We start from the raw sequence: 13,129 nt of genomic DNA, 5'->3' as shown, positions 1-13,129 counted from the left end.
ATATGTAATCTAGGTTCAGCCACACCAGAGGCTCCTACCTAAGATTCAGAATCTGGAAAGACATCCACAGACAATTCATGGTGACAGGGGTACAAGCTCAGAAGAGGCACTGGTGCAGACTCAGCAGCAGTGTTCCTGTGGCTGGATGGGGCTGAGATGCAGCTGTCTCCCTTGGTTCCTGCCTGCTTCCCAGGCTGAATTTGCCAGCTTTCCTGTCCATTCTGTGCACTACCCTATGACTTTTTCATAGTTTGCAACCAAGACCTAACTGGAAACTAATTTTCTTAAAACTCCTATGGTAGTTCTCAAACAATTTTAACACACTACTTTCATATGAACACTACTAAATTTATAGTTTAGAAAAAAATCTCCTAATTCTACAAAGCCCAGAGATAGACCTACTAATTACTTGTGTTGAAATAGAAGACAATGCCATCTGGTAATGTTCTGTATTCATACAACATACATTTAGGTACTGGCCTTCAGGAGTTTTCAACCAAGTAGAGGAAAATTAAAATATATAAACAAGTAAGAATAAAATTCAATGATATGAGACAGTATTCACAGAATAAGAGGGCAACCCAAAAGACGAAGCAGGCAGTTCTCCTGGGTTAGGGAAAAAGGAAGTGGAAATCAAGAAAGGCTTTATAAAGTAAAATATGAGCCTATCTCGGACCATACGTAGTACTCACTAACTGAACTAGCTGGGGGATGGAACCAGATAGATTTTAGATGCAAAGACGAGGAAAAGGCACATAAGTGTTTTGAAACAGCAAAGACCACCACAATAACTGAGGAATCTGATACAGCTAAATCCTAAATTATGGCAGGGGTGGGGAGCTCAGGAGGAGTAAGCTGCACTTCAGTAAGAAGATACAGAACAAATGTGTCAAGCATAACAACACTAAGAATGAAAATGTCAGGACAATGATCCTTGACAGAACAGTTCTGTGTCACTGGCAGGGTGATTCACACCAATGAGTAAGATAATACAAACTTTAGTCACTTAAGTTTAGTATACAGTTTTTAGGCTTTTAAATATTTATTTTATAATGTAGTTATAAACATACCAGACTTACAGTATTGAATATCCATCCAACTTCTAATTTAGCCTGATCTTCCAGCTATACAGCAACAAAGCTCATTCAGGCCTGGGTTGGGGTGGCAGGGTAGCCAGATCCTAGAACATTATTTTATCTATTGTGTTTGCATTAAATCACGGAACAAAGGCATTGAGACTATGCCAACGGTAAATGCCACAGCACTAAAACAGGGTCACGTACCCTACGGGTATTCTGGAGAGGACACCTACTTCCTTTGCAATATTCAATAGTCACTCATCAGCATAGTGCACAACAGGCTCTTGAATGTTTCACAAATATCACAAATTACATCTGCATAATATCTCTATTTCTAAAGTACTTTTCCATGTGTTGTCAAAAGAATAGACAATTTATTTGTACAAATTCATACAGCTGGTTAACAGTGCCATCATTGGTTAGGTACAATCCTTTTCAGTTTTGACCTCTTAGCCCTAATTGCATTCAACATACATTTACTGCATGCCAGGGAGAGGGTGGATGACAGGAATGCAGAGGTGAAAACACTAACATTAATAATAGCAGGAAGGACTGGTAGAAAAACAAGGTAGTTTTCCAGATCTCGGGTACCCACAGTACTGAAAAAAGCAAATATGTCAATTTTGAGAATGGGGCAGGGAGGAAAAAAAAAGACATTTTGGATGAAAGGTAAATATGATCTGAGACCACCACCCAAAGCTTTCCTGGAAGCAGGGTACAAGGTTCAGGCCCAGTAGACTGCCTCAGTAACACAAGTCCATTTCATACCTAAGCCATCTCAAGCTTATTTTTAAATGATGAGAAGGATATGGTTACTTTTACTATTTTATCTGGTGGAACCTTCCAGAAATCAAATTAGATGTAAGTGTTCTTAGTATCAAGAACTGATAACTAGAAGAATGCTCTTAAAAACTCCTCTTTTGCATAATTCTAACAAGCTACTGAACATATGTGTGTCATGTTTCTCTTTCTACCTTATACCTTTAAGTTTGTTCTTTTAAGTTACAAGTAGTTCTTGGCTATGTGGAGGGCCTGAGGAAGCTTAGGGTAACTTAGTCCTGTGTTTATACTTTCATTTGGTGGCATCTCCAAAACCAGTCACAAATAAAATATCCATGATCCTTCAGTAGCAAATGTAATATCCACAATCTTACAATAAACAGTTTGCTTTAAAAACAAACAAGATTTCTATTATGAGTACCAGTACAAATCCCAGGATGCTAGCACTATGGGAACTATTGGAATTTATCATTTTATGAACTAAAACTGGAAGGTATGCTGCAAGTATTAAATTCTACTTTAAATTTTTATGAAAAGACAATCTGCAGCAATGTGAGTTTTTTTGTAGTTGTTTCCTGAACTTGTCTGATCATAATCGCCTTGGATGCTTGTTAAAAACAGAAATTTCTAGCACCCACCTCAAACACAGTACTGAGGAAATCATACCTGTATTGTGTTCCTTAACCCCACAGAACCATAATGGAAACACATTACAATTTAACATGTTTTAATTAGGTAAATTATTTCAGGAAGCTCTTTGTTTTTAGATCACTTCCTTCCAGTAAAAATTATAATGTAGTAAGATTGTTAAATACTCCAGAATATAGGCTGAACAATCTATAATCCCAGTTTATAAAGGGAAAAATTAAGATCCACAGATAACTCAGTCAACAAATCAGAACTATAGAATTTAAACATTAATAAAGTCCTTTGGCTACTGTATCTCTAGTCTCAGGACTCACTAGTAGTTTGAATAGGCAATTTCTAAAGAAGCTTCACAAATTAACATGACATCCAATGGTGGTACTTTTTTAATCCACACTTGATTAGCCCATATCGAATCCTAGGACTTTCTCCAAAAATAAAGAAGTAAAATTAAGTAATCCTAATAAAAATTGTCAAATTGCAAAGATCCACCCCACCCACCCAAGAAATGCAACTGAGCAAGGTGTCTTTTAAAATTCAGCTGTCACTAAGTATTCTAGTGTAGACTGTCCATTTCCAACTGAAACACACCCAATTGAAACACTCTCATTCAATGTTGTGTTAAGAGATGCCCAAAAATGTTTTCACTCAGCCGTTAGCATTCAAAGGCAATGCAGGAAGATAATGCACTGACAGATGAACACTTTACTCTCACACCGTCTCCCCGCAGGCAGAATCTGACTTTCATAGTAAGTCTATTTGGCTTCCCATGTTAAATGTAGATAGCTTGTGTGAAAAGGAGACATAAAATTCCACTTACTCTATTCCACTCCCAGGTATATGCCAGAGAGAAATGAAAACACACAGAAACTTGCACACAGTGATAGCAACATAATACATAACAGCGAAATAGTGGAAATAACTGTCCATCAACTGATGAATAAAGAGAATATGGTATATCCATACAGTGGAAAATTATGAGGCCATAAAAATACTGATACATTACAACATGGATGAGTCTTGAAAACATGGAAGACAAAGCCTGTCACAAGAAACCATATATTATATAATTCCATTTACATGAAATGTCCAGAACTGGCGAATCTATTGACACATTAGTTAAATCAGTGGTTGACGAGGTAGGGAGGTGAGGGCGAGTGAGAATAAAGAATGACTGTGAATGGGGTACACGTTTCTTTTTGAGATGATGAACTGTGTTAGTGGCTGTACACTCTACATATATTAAAAACCACTAAATTATACAATTGGTGAGTTGTATACTTTAATTCCATCTCAGTAAAGCTGTTAAAAAAAACCAGATACTCTGAAAATAGCCCCCTCCCTTCAACTCTGTAATATGTATTAAATAAGAACTCTTGGTGATCATGTACTTGGAGTAAGACACTAATCAAAATGTCTGAGAAACAGTAACAAAATGCAGAATGGCAAGACTGATTGTTTAAACTTTTTTTCTATTTTTCTAAGTTTGTTTTCTGTCTGAAAAATTTAAGTGATTATTGTTGCAAATCATTTGTCTTTAAAGGCTTAGTGTGTAAGATGTTTAGTAAATATTGATTGGACAGCAGGAACATGTCTGTTCTTTAGAAAACTGGCTGAACTCAACCTTACATATCCCTCAAATAAATTCAAGGACTAGGGTAGAGTCCTCCCTAAGAAGAGGAGTTAATTGGAACAACAAAAAAAAAATGCCAGCCAATCAGAGTAAAAGGATTTTCAAAACTCTCAACGATGTATCATCAAACTATACTTGAATTTAAAAAACAAGCAAATTCTTAATGGCCTTCTATTATAAAATGAACTTATTTCATAACGGCTTAAATATTTTTAATTTGCAAGTACAAAGGTACAGTGTACATTTATCTAGCTGTGTATATGAGGTATAGACAGTTCACTACGTACACAAACATTTGCTTAATTTTCTGCGAGATTAAAAAAAAAAGGTACAAGGGTGTGGCAACTCACCCAAGGTCACAACAAGTCAGGGCAGAGATCAACACTCAGGTCTACACCAGGGGAAATCTTACCGACAATTTCGCAGACTTTTTGTTTGGTTTTACGTACCATAAAGCATGAAACAGCAGGGGGCAGGGCGTTAGTTTAAAAACTTCTAAATAGAGACAGTGAGATAGCTATTTTGGGTGAACAAACACGTGTGAGAGTGGTTAGGGTAAGAGCTAAACAAAGCTGTCTGTTAGGAGTCTGTGGAAACAGATCCTTTGAATTTTCAACCTTGGTTAGTTCAATCCTCAAACTCAAAAAAATCTAGTTTTCCTTTTATTTGATTATGAAGGAAAGAAATTTGGGCTCTCCTTGGAATGGTGAGAGAATAAAAATCAAAGAAAAAACGACTTCGTATGACCTGTATTGCCTTCAAAAGGCGGCAGGCTTTTCTGAGGGGGGAAATGGGTGTCCAAACAGCAGCGAATAAAGAATAAAAGTTTTCTAATATCTGTGAGAAGAAAAGACTGACTGGCAGAGCTCACCTAGAATCTTTCTATACAACTCACATGAAACCTTTCCCTCCGCCGAAAAGAAGCCCACATTCCCCAGCCTGGTCTTACAACCGACCCGGGGTTCGCACGTGGAGCCCTGCGCGGGCAGCCCGCTACGGAGCGGCGCCCGCGGCTGGGGAGCGCCCGGGGGAGAGCCGACACTCCCGCGGCGTCGGCACCGCTGGGGGCGGCAGTCGGCCGCCTCTGAGCCCTTTTGCCCAGGGAAAACCGCCGGGGGAGCCGGGGGAGGACCCGGCTCTGCCTGCCCGGAACCCCACTCCCCTCACCTGGCCCTGGCCCCTGCCCCAGAGGAGATGAAATAGGCGGCGGCGGCGGCAGCTGTTTCCGACGGGGTGCCCCAGGGGCGGTGGCTGCTTCGACCCGCGGCCCTAATCTACCGCCGCCGCCATGTTGAAAGGTGAGGTCACCCGCGACGTGCTTCCGTCACCGCCGGCGCACAGGGCTGACCGAGGAGCGCGGGAAGGGGACGGCTCTGTCCTCCCCAGCGGAAGCACGGACCGTAGAGGGCTGGAGGTGACCCGGAAGAGGTCTTGAGCCTTTCCCTCCCCCCATCTCCCGATCCTACCTGGCTCACATCTGTGGTTCCGGGGTGGCTGGAGAAAGGAAGGGGGCTGTTGAAGTGCCAGCGGCCCTGTTGGGAGAGGGGCTTGCGATTCTCGAGGAAAGGAACCTTGCTGCGTCCACAGAATGTATTGTATGGATGTATTGAATCAACAACTGTTGGGCTATAGGTGTGTGCAAAAACAAGCAGGTTAGAGAAGTGTCAAGAATCATGAGCGCGGCTTTCGCCTCACCTTGTGGGGAGACCTGGGGTATGGCGGGGCGGCACCCAGCACAGTGCCTGGAACCCTAGGCCCTCGTCCTCCTCCATGAACAGGTGCGATCTCTTCCATTTGTGAGGTGAACGTTTGCTGACTTGAATCCAAGCGTTTCCACGCGTCCTTTGGAGAAGTCACCGAAAGTATCCAGTGGAGCGGCTACAACATCCAAGCCGTGCTTGGGGAAATCCAATTGCCCGTGGTGTAAATTGGGCACAGTTTCTTGTCGGGGTGATGAAAATGTTCTCGATTTGGTGATGGTTGTTTTAGGCAGGAAGATGTGAGCGGGGTGGGAAGAGAATAAGGCCATAAAGCCCACTAGAAGGGACTCAAAAAGTTAACCAGTTAAAACTGGAAACACAGAAAAGACAGAGTTAATGAGTTAATCAGTTAAAGCTCAAAAGGTCAGGAGCAACTTGGCCTGGAATGTTTTGAATATTCCCCAGATAAAGGAGGTTACCTCAGCATAGCCCATTTCTTTGTTGTGTTAAGCATGCAGGCCCAGCCTTAAACAACACAGTGAAAAACAAGAAGGATTCCATCTTAAAGATGGGATTGCACTTTAAAATCCAGGAAGTTAAGAAGTAAGATTCTTAACTTACTCCTAAGCAAACAGACAATAGCTCAGCCCACCTTTGGGGCTGGTCTTAATTGATAGGCTCCCAAAACAGGAAGCTGCTATCCTGAGATGAAATCAGAGCGGTACATTTCTTGTGTTAATTATAAATATTGAGACACCACTTAACAAGTCTGAACCCCCAGCCCTTTGTCACATTCCTGAAAAATCCTTCAAAGGGGGAACTCACAACCTTTCAGTGCGCACATATCTCTGAGGTTGCCCGCACTTCGTAAGTGCGTAACCTTTTAACCTTAAACTTTCTCTCTCCAACCTTTCAGGGCGCCTCACCTCCCTGAGATCGCGTGTACTTTTTCTCAGAAACTTTTACTCTGCTTCTCTACTGTCTCTGCCCTTCAATTCTTTGTTGCGCCAAGGAACCAAGGAAAATACACAGTGCCCCCTTAACAGTTACACAACTCTGAGTGTGCTTGAAGCCATTTAATTATACCATTTAAGTAGGCGAAATGAATGGTATGTAACTTTTATCTCAACAAAGCTGTGAAAAAGTGATAAAAACCTGAACTGATAGGAGGATGGGGGTGTAATGAAAAGGAAGGTTGGAGCTGTTAATAGTAAGAGGCTTTGAGCCTGAGTGACAGAAAACAGGTGGTGTCTTCAATAGAGAAATGGACAGAGATTTACCAAGACTTCCGAGCTGAGAGAACTATCAGTAATTCCCTAAACCTAATAACCAATCCATATTAAAATTTCCCAAATTGTCCAAGTGTGGCTTTTATAGTTTCTTTTTGCTTTTTCTTTTATTTTAAGAAAAACCAGGATTATACAGTGCATTTGGTTGTTGTGACTGAAAGGGCAAACTCCCAGATTCTATTTTAGCCAATTGAGACCTGGATCCTACCTCAGCCAATTGGGACCCAGATCCTATTTCACCCAATCGGAGCTTGGTCTCTCTCCCCTCCAGTCAGCAAGAAGTACACCCACCACCCCTAGACCCTACCAATTGACCAAAGCCACAACTCATCACCCCCCAACTACCACAAACCGCCCTGGAAACACATAAAACCTTTGTTCTGGGGTACACGCGCTCTTTCTCTGGCATCTTGCCACTGCGTTGGTGTCGATGAGAGATTGAGCCAGAGCTAGCTCAAATAAAGGCTCTTCGCTTTTGCATCGGTGTTGGCTCCTTGGTGGTCTTCTGGGATTCGCGACTTTGGGCACAACATTTGGGGGCTCGTCCGGGATCCCAGAGACCCCCAGGACCCCCGACCCGGAGAGCCCTGTGCCGGCTGGTGAGTACACTCAGTTATCTGTCTGTCTTTGTCTGTCTGTGTCTCACTGTTTTTGTTCGTGAACAAGCCTGTGTAAGCCTGTAGGAGCTCCAATCTGTATCAGGGTTGGCATTGACTTAGGCGGACGCGCTGGCAGGTCGTCGACCGGGGGTCTTGGGAGACGTCCCTTGCCCCCGTCTGGAGGACGAGGTTCTCATCTGTGAGGAAAGTCGGCTGCTACTGCAGTCTGACAGGCCCTCAACTTACTTTCAGTTTTGCCTCTGCGGCCATGGCAGATTCTTCTCTGTAGGCGCTTGTTTGTTGTTTGTCATGTTTGTCATGTCTTGTTGACAGAAGAAATGGGACAGACTCAGACGACCCCCTTCTCTCTCATGACAGACCACTTTTCTCAGATGTTAGGGAGAGAGCTCACAATTTGAGCACGGACGTCAGGGAAAATTTCGTGTTTTCTGCACCTCCGAGTGGCCGTCCTTTAACGTTCGCTGGCTGCTGGAGGGAACATTTAATCCAACCACTCTTTTACAGGTTAAAGATATCAGGGGAAGAGCTAACAACCTCAGTGTGGAAGTCCAGAAGGGTCGGTGGCAGACTTTTTGTTCTAGCGAGTAGCCAGTTTTCAAGGTCGGATGGCTGCCAGAGGGAACCTTATCATTATGTCTCAGTCTGTATGTTTGTGTGTCTATGTGTGTAAATGAAAATATCTTTCTACCTCTGAATGATATTAATGGATTTGGTTTAAAGACAAGCGCTTGTGAAGATTGGGCATTCTAAAACTTCCAGAAAATCTGATAAAAAATGTAAAGCATTAATGCTAATTTGGGTTTGGCTAAGGCGTGCATGTCCTTATCAGCTGCCAAAGTTTACTTAAAGTCATTTAAGTTGATGTTACCTGTTAAACATTTCAAGAAGATGCTTAAAGAAAAGCTTGACTTTGTCTAATGTTTAGTAAAAGTTTTCTAAGTAATCTAGCATGGTTGCTAAAAATAAGTAAACAAGTGTAGCAAATAAGCATCTTAATAATAATACTGTATTAATGTATAACAGTGTGTATGTATGCAAACAGCCTGAGAATTTTTGTGGTAACCAAAATTTTTAAAGTTTGCTAAGTTATATAGACATATTTTGTGCCTAATGAGAAATTGTGTTGTAAAGCACATTTCCAAAAATGATAATATATGTTCATAGATGTATCAATCTGAAGAATGCTAGTGTAACCTAGCAATCTGAAGAATGCTAGTGGCCTATTTTTCAGTGTTCACTGAAAGTTAAAGTATCAAATGATTTTAAGTTCTAATGAAAACTACTTAAATAAGGAAAACATTTCTCTATGCTAAAAGATGTATGTTTTAATAAGAGAAGGTATAAAGAATGAAAACTCGTCTGCATGCTACAGAATGTTTTTTGATAAAAGAAAGTAACTTTGTTCTAAAGTACAGCTATTTATTTAAAGGGGGACAGAGAGACAGAGACAGAGAGAGAGCAGCGTGGTGCCTTTTGTTGTGGCGGATCCGGATCCCCTCGATCCGCTCAGCCTGTTGCTTTGGGGGAAGGTCAGGATGTTTAGAGATAAGGGGGGATAAACCCAGGCAAGCCCAGGCATAATTCTCACCAGTTTATGTGCTTGGGACCATGGGGCAAATGAAGAATAAATTACTATATTCTTAAAGATATAGTAGTGCTATGTGAAATTAAAGCAAGTGAGTCTTGATATCAAGTGCACAGCAAAATTAGAATTTTGTTTCCAGTTAAAAAAAAAAAAGTTTTCTTTAACTGTTAGTCTGCTCTTAATGTTGAAAGATTGCAAAAGGTTCTCTAATTGTTTTATCAAAGCAGTTTCTTGTGCTTAAAGTCTCAGTGAGTTGCCAGAATATTTTTTTAAAATGAAATCTTAATATTAAAAAGACTAAAAGCTAAAGTTTGTTAACAACTGTGTAACCTTTATTTGCCTTTGAAATATTTTGTTATCATTCTGGTTAAATAGATAAGTATTGCTTCATAGCAACCTATAATCCTATTTAAGCAAGTGCCAAAAAAAAAAAATTAAATGCAAAAAGGTGGCTTTTACCTCTAGTTAACTGATATTTTCCAGAGGGCCCCTGGAACATGTCAGAGGAATTTTTTCTCATTGGAGAAAGAATTTGACTAATTTGGCTTATTTATCTGATATATATATATTTACCTGGAAAGCACTGTCAAAGAGAATGATGCTAAACTTTGTTACTGAATGTTTTGTGTTACAGAAATATCCAAATTGTCTTATATCAACTCATATAGTAAGTTCTCATCAAGTCTTTAACCATTGTCATTTGTAAGTCTTTTGTCATTTATAGTCACTGTTTTATTATTCCTAAACTAGTAAAGAACTAGATTTCAGCAGAACAAGTATTAGTTACATAAGATTACATAAACTAAAGAAAATGATTTTGTGTTTTTGTTTCAAATGTTGCTGATAAAGTGTTTTAAGCTTGTTCTCTTAAGCTGACAACAGTTTAGTAGATGACTATCTTTATAAGCAGAATTGAAACATTTATCTTTCTCTCTACCTGATCCCTCCAGAATTTAAAAACTTTCAGTGACTATTTTTATATTCCATGGCAGTATGTTTATTTGCACAAGTTCAATAAGAATCTGCTTTCCTTGTAAGAAGACTAATTAAAAACACTGGTTACACTACCAAAGCTTTGACTGGAATGTCATACCTGAGAGACATGTGCATAAACTCAGATATGAACAACTTTAAGGAACTAAGATTGACTTTATAAAGCCAATAAAGCCCCTTAGAAGAACTGGCCTTGCTTACAGAGTTCCCAGCAGCCTTACCAGGTGAGTAAGGAAGGTCACTTCCTGGCAGGTGCAGGAACCTCAAGAAGAGAAGAATTCACCCAAATCTACAGGTACTGAAGGCACAAGCTCATGGCAAGTCTGGCCTGGCTTTTTGGCCTCAAGAAGCCCTTAAAAATTCAATCTGAAATTCCTTACAAAAAGTTCCAGCAAAGCATATTTAAAAGAGCCTGTGTAATCAATTGCTCTTCTTGCTGCACTTATGCAAATAATCAAGCCAGCTGTTAATTATTTTCTTAACCTGGTTACTTCTAATAAAAATGAGGGTGATTTTAGAGAAAGTATTGTTTCAATAACGCAGTCTTATCCATACTAAATCCTAATACTAGTCATTGGGACATAAACTAGATCCAGAATTCCAGCTTCTTCAAAATATCTAGCTATGTTTTAGTTTTCTCCTGTCATTGCAATTAAAATTTTACTATTTCTAGTTCTCATATTCAACCATGCATTCTTAATCTCATCAAGTTTGTCTTCCAGAATGGAAAATCCAACTCCAGATGTTGCTATATAACCTAATAACACAATTTGTTTTATCTTGCCTAGAAGCCACAAAACTGCAAATAGTAATAGAAATGAAACCCAGAATAGAAGCGCCAACCTTCCGAGGCCCTCTCAACTGACCAGTGATGGAGACTTAGCTGCACCCTTTACTGCACCCCCTTCTCAGCACGAAGCAGCCAGAGTGGTCATCGCCCCTTTTCCCTAGCAGCAGCTAGAGTCTCTATCTGTAGAGGGGAGAATGAGACAGGGACCCATAGGCTTAGACAGAATAAAGTGAGAGCCTCTGAAGAAAGCAAGGCAGGATATTTGCAACCAGAGCAACATAACTATATGCTGGAAACCCCCCTCCTACTAAAACTATGTTGAACATAAAGCTCTAGAATCATTCTTCAGTGAGATCAGTTCATGTTCCCCAGATAAAGAAGAGTAGCACATGTTTTATTATGCTAATCATTTGTAATAGTGTATAAGATTTACTTTAGCATACTAAAAAGCCCAGGCCTATGTGCCTGTCTTTCCTCCTTCTGATCTAAGTAATTTTGCAAGCTGAGCAACTGACTTAGCATGCAGACCCAGCTGTAGACGGCATAGTAAAAGGCAGGATTCTTTAGCAAATATACAATATCTCAGCCCACCTTAGAGGCTGGGCACGCAGTCTTTTAATGTGTGCCTGGACCAAGGCACCAGTGTCCCAGAGAGAAATCAAGGCAGGAGATTACCTTTAATCAAGGACCCCTTGCCATCCTACTCCTTTTACTAACCCTTAGGCCCTGTATCATCAACAGGCTGGTCCAGATTGTCAGAGACCACATGGGGGCCGTCCAACTGATAGTCCTCCTTGCTCAATACCAGCCCCTAGTGATCTTGTTACTCTTGCTTACCTGATAACTTATTAAAAATAGAGTTAATACAGTCCAGCTAATGGTGCTAAGACAACAGTATCAGCCTTTATCTCCTTACAACTGCAAGACCTTATTAGACCCATGATTGGGTCCCTTAGGATCCAGAGAAAGGGGGGAATGAAAGGGCAAGCTCCCAGATTCTATTTTAGCGGATTGAGACCCGGATCCTATTTCACCCAATCGGAACTTGGTCTCTCTCCCCTCCAGTCAGCAAGAAGTACACCCACCACCCCTAGACCCTGCCAATTGACCAAAGCCATGACTTATCACCCACCAACTACCCCCAGGCCCAGCCAATCAGCCAGGGCCATGGCCATCACCCCACAAACCGCCCTGGAAACCCATAAAACCTTTGTTCTGGGGAAAACACACTCTTTCTCTGGCATCTTCCCACTGCGTTGGTGTAGATGAGAGATTGAGCTTGAGCTAGCTCGAATAAAGGCTCTTTGCTTTTGCATCGGTGTTGGCTCCTTGGTGGTCTTCTGGGATTTGCGACTTTGGGCACAATAGTGACAAATGCACTCACTGGTCCATACTTCGTCTAGAAGAACAGCAAAGGGAGGCTTAAATGGCAGACTTGCAGAATTGGGTATCTGGTGAGCAGGCACATCGAGCGTGGTTGCAACAGCAATTTATTCCTTAGCACCTGAATCCCTCCCCTGGTTCCTCATTGGCTGAGTACTACAGGTTTCACATTCTTTCCCAGATATTGCCTAAGCAAGTTATATATTAGGCTTTTTTTTTAGATTTGTCTTAATTTTTTTTGCTGGTTTAAAACTTTATCTGCATTTTTTTGAAGTGGCGCAGTCTGCTCTTATTGTCTTTATTTCCCTCCCCCTCCAAGCCACAGTAAATCCCTGGTACATGTTCTCACATGTACGCTTCTTGTTAATACCTTTTTGTTTAAATGTTAATTCAATTGGGAATAAATCACATTTAGTTTATGACATTTCTGACAGCTGTTAAATCTTTTAGAAGTCCCCCAGTTTTGCCTTTTTCAAGTATATTCATATAATGAAAATTACTCAGCAATAAAACAAAATGATCCATTGATAATATGTGGCAATGTAGATTAATCTCAAAAACACTGTTGATTGAAAAATCAGACACAAAAATGAACATTCTGTGTGATTATATGAATTTCAAGAACAGCAAAG

General features: G+C 40.7%; 1 protein-coding gene and 1 long non-coding RNA gene across 4 annotated transcripts in view; one reads left to right on the top strand and one right to left on the bottom strand.

Annotated features, from left to right (window-relative positions):
- The window catches only part of BCL2L13 (BCL2 like 13), a 116,203-nt gene extending 110,746 nt beyond the window's left edge, over nucleotides 1–5,457 (bottom strand). For 2 of the 3 annotated variants that reach the window (XM_037014879.2, XM_073223202.1), the window contains exon 1: nucleotides 5,305–5,456. The gene's annotated coding sequence lies outside the window, so the exon portion shown is untranslated. Of the gene's footprint in view, nucleotides 1–5,304 lie in introns of all 3 variants that reach the window. The other variant, XM_037014880.2, reaches the window with a different exon arrangement.
- Nucleotides 5,458–5,612: 155 nt separating this feature from the next.
- On the top strand, nucleotides 5,613–12,427 carry LOC118971777 (uncharacterized). The gene is made up of 2 exons (XR_012125705.1): nucleotides 5,613–7,725; nucleotides 8,251–12,427. It is a non-coding gene; the product is annotated as an uncharacterized lncRNA (long non-coding RNA).
- Nucleotides 12,428–13,129: the final 702 nt, after the last annotated feature.

The sequence above is a fragment of the Manis javanica genome, chromosome 15 (genome assembly GCF_040802235.1).
Source record: "Manis javanica isolate MJ-LG chromosome 15, MJ_LKY, whole genome shotgun sequence".
Classification (NCBI taxonomy): Eukaryota; Metazoa; Chordata; class Mammalia; order Pholidota; family Manidae; genus Manis; species Manis javanica.
This window is presented reverse-complemented; position numbering and strand designations above follow the sequence as displayed.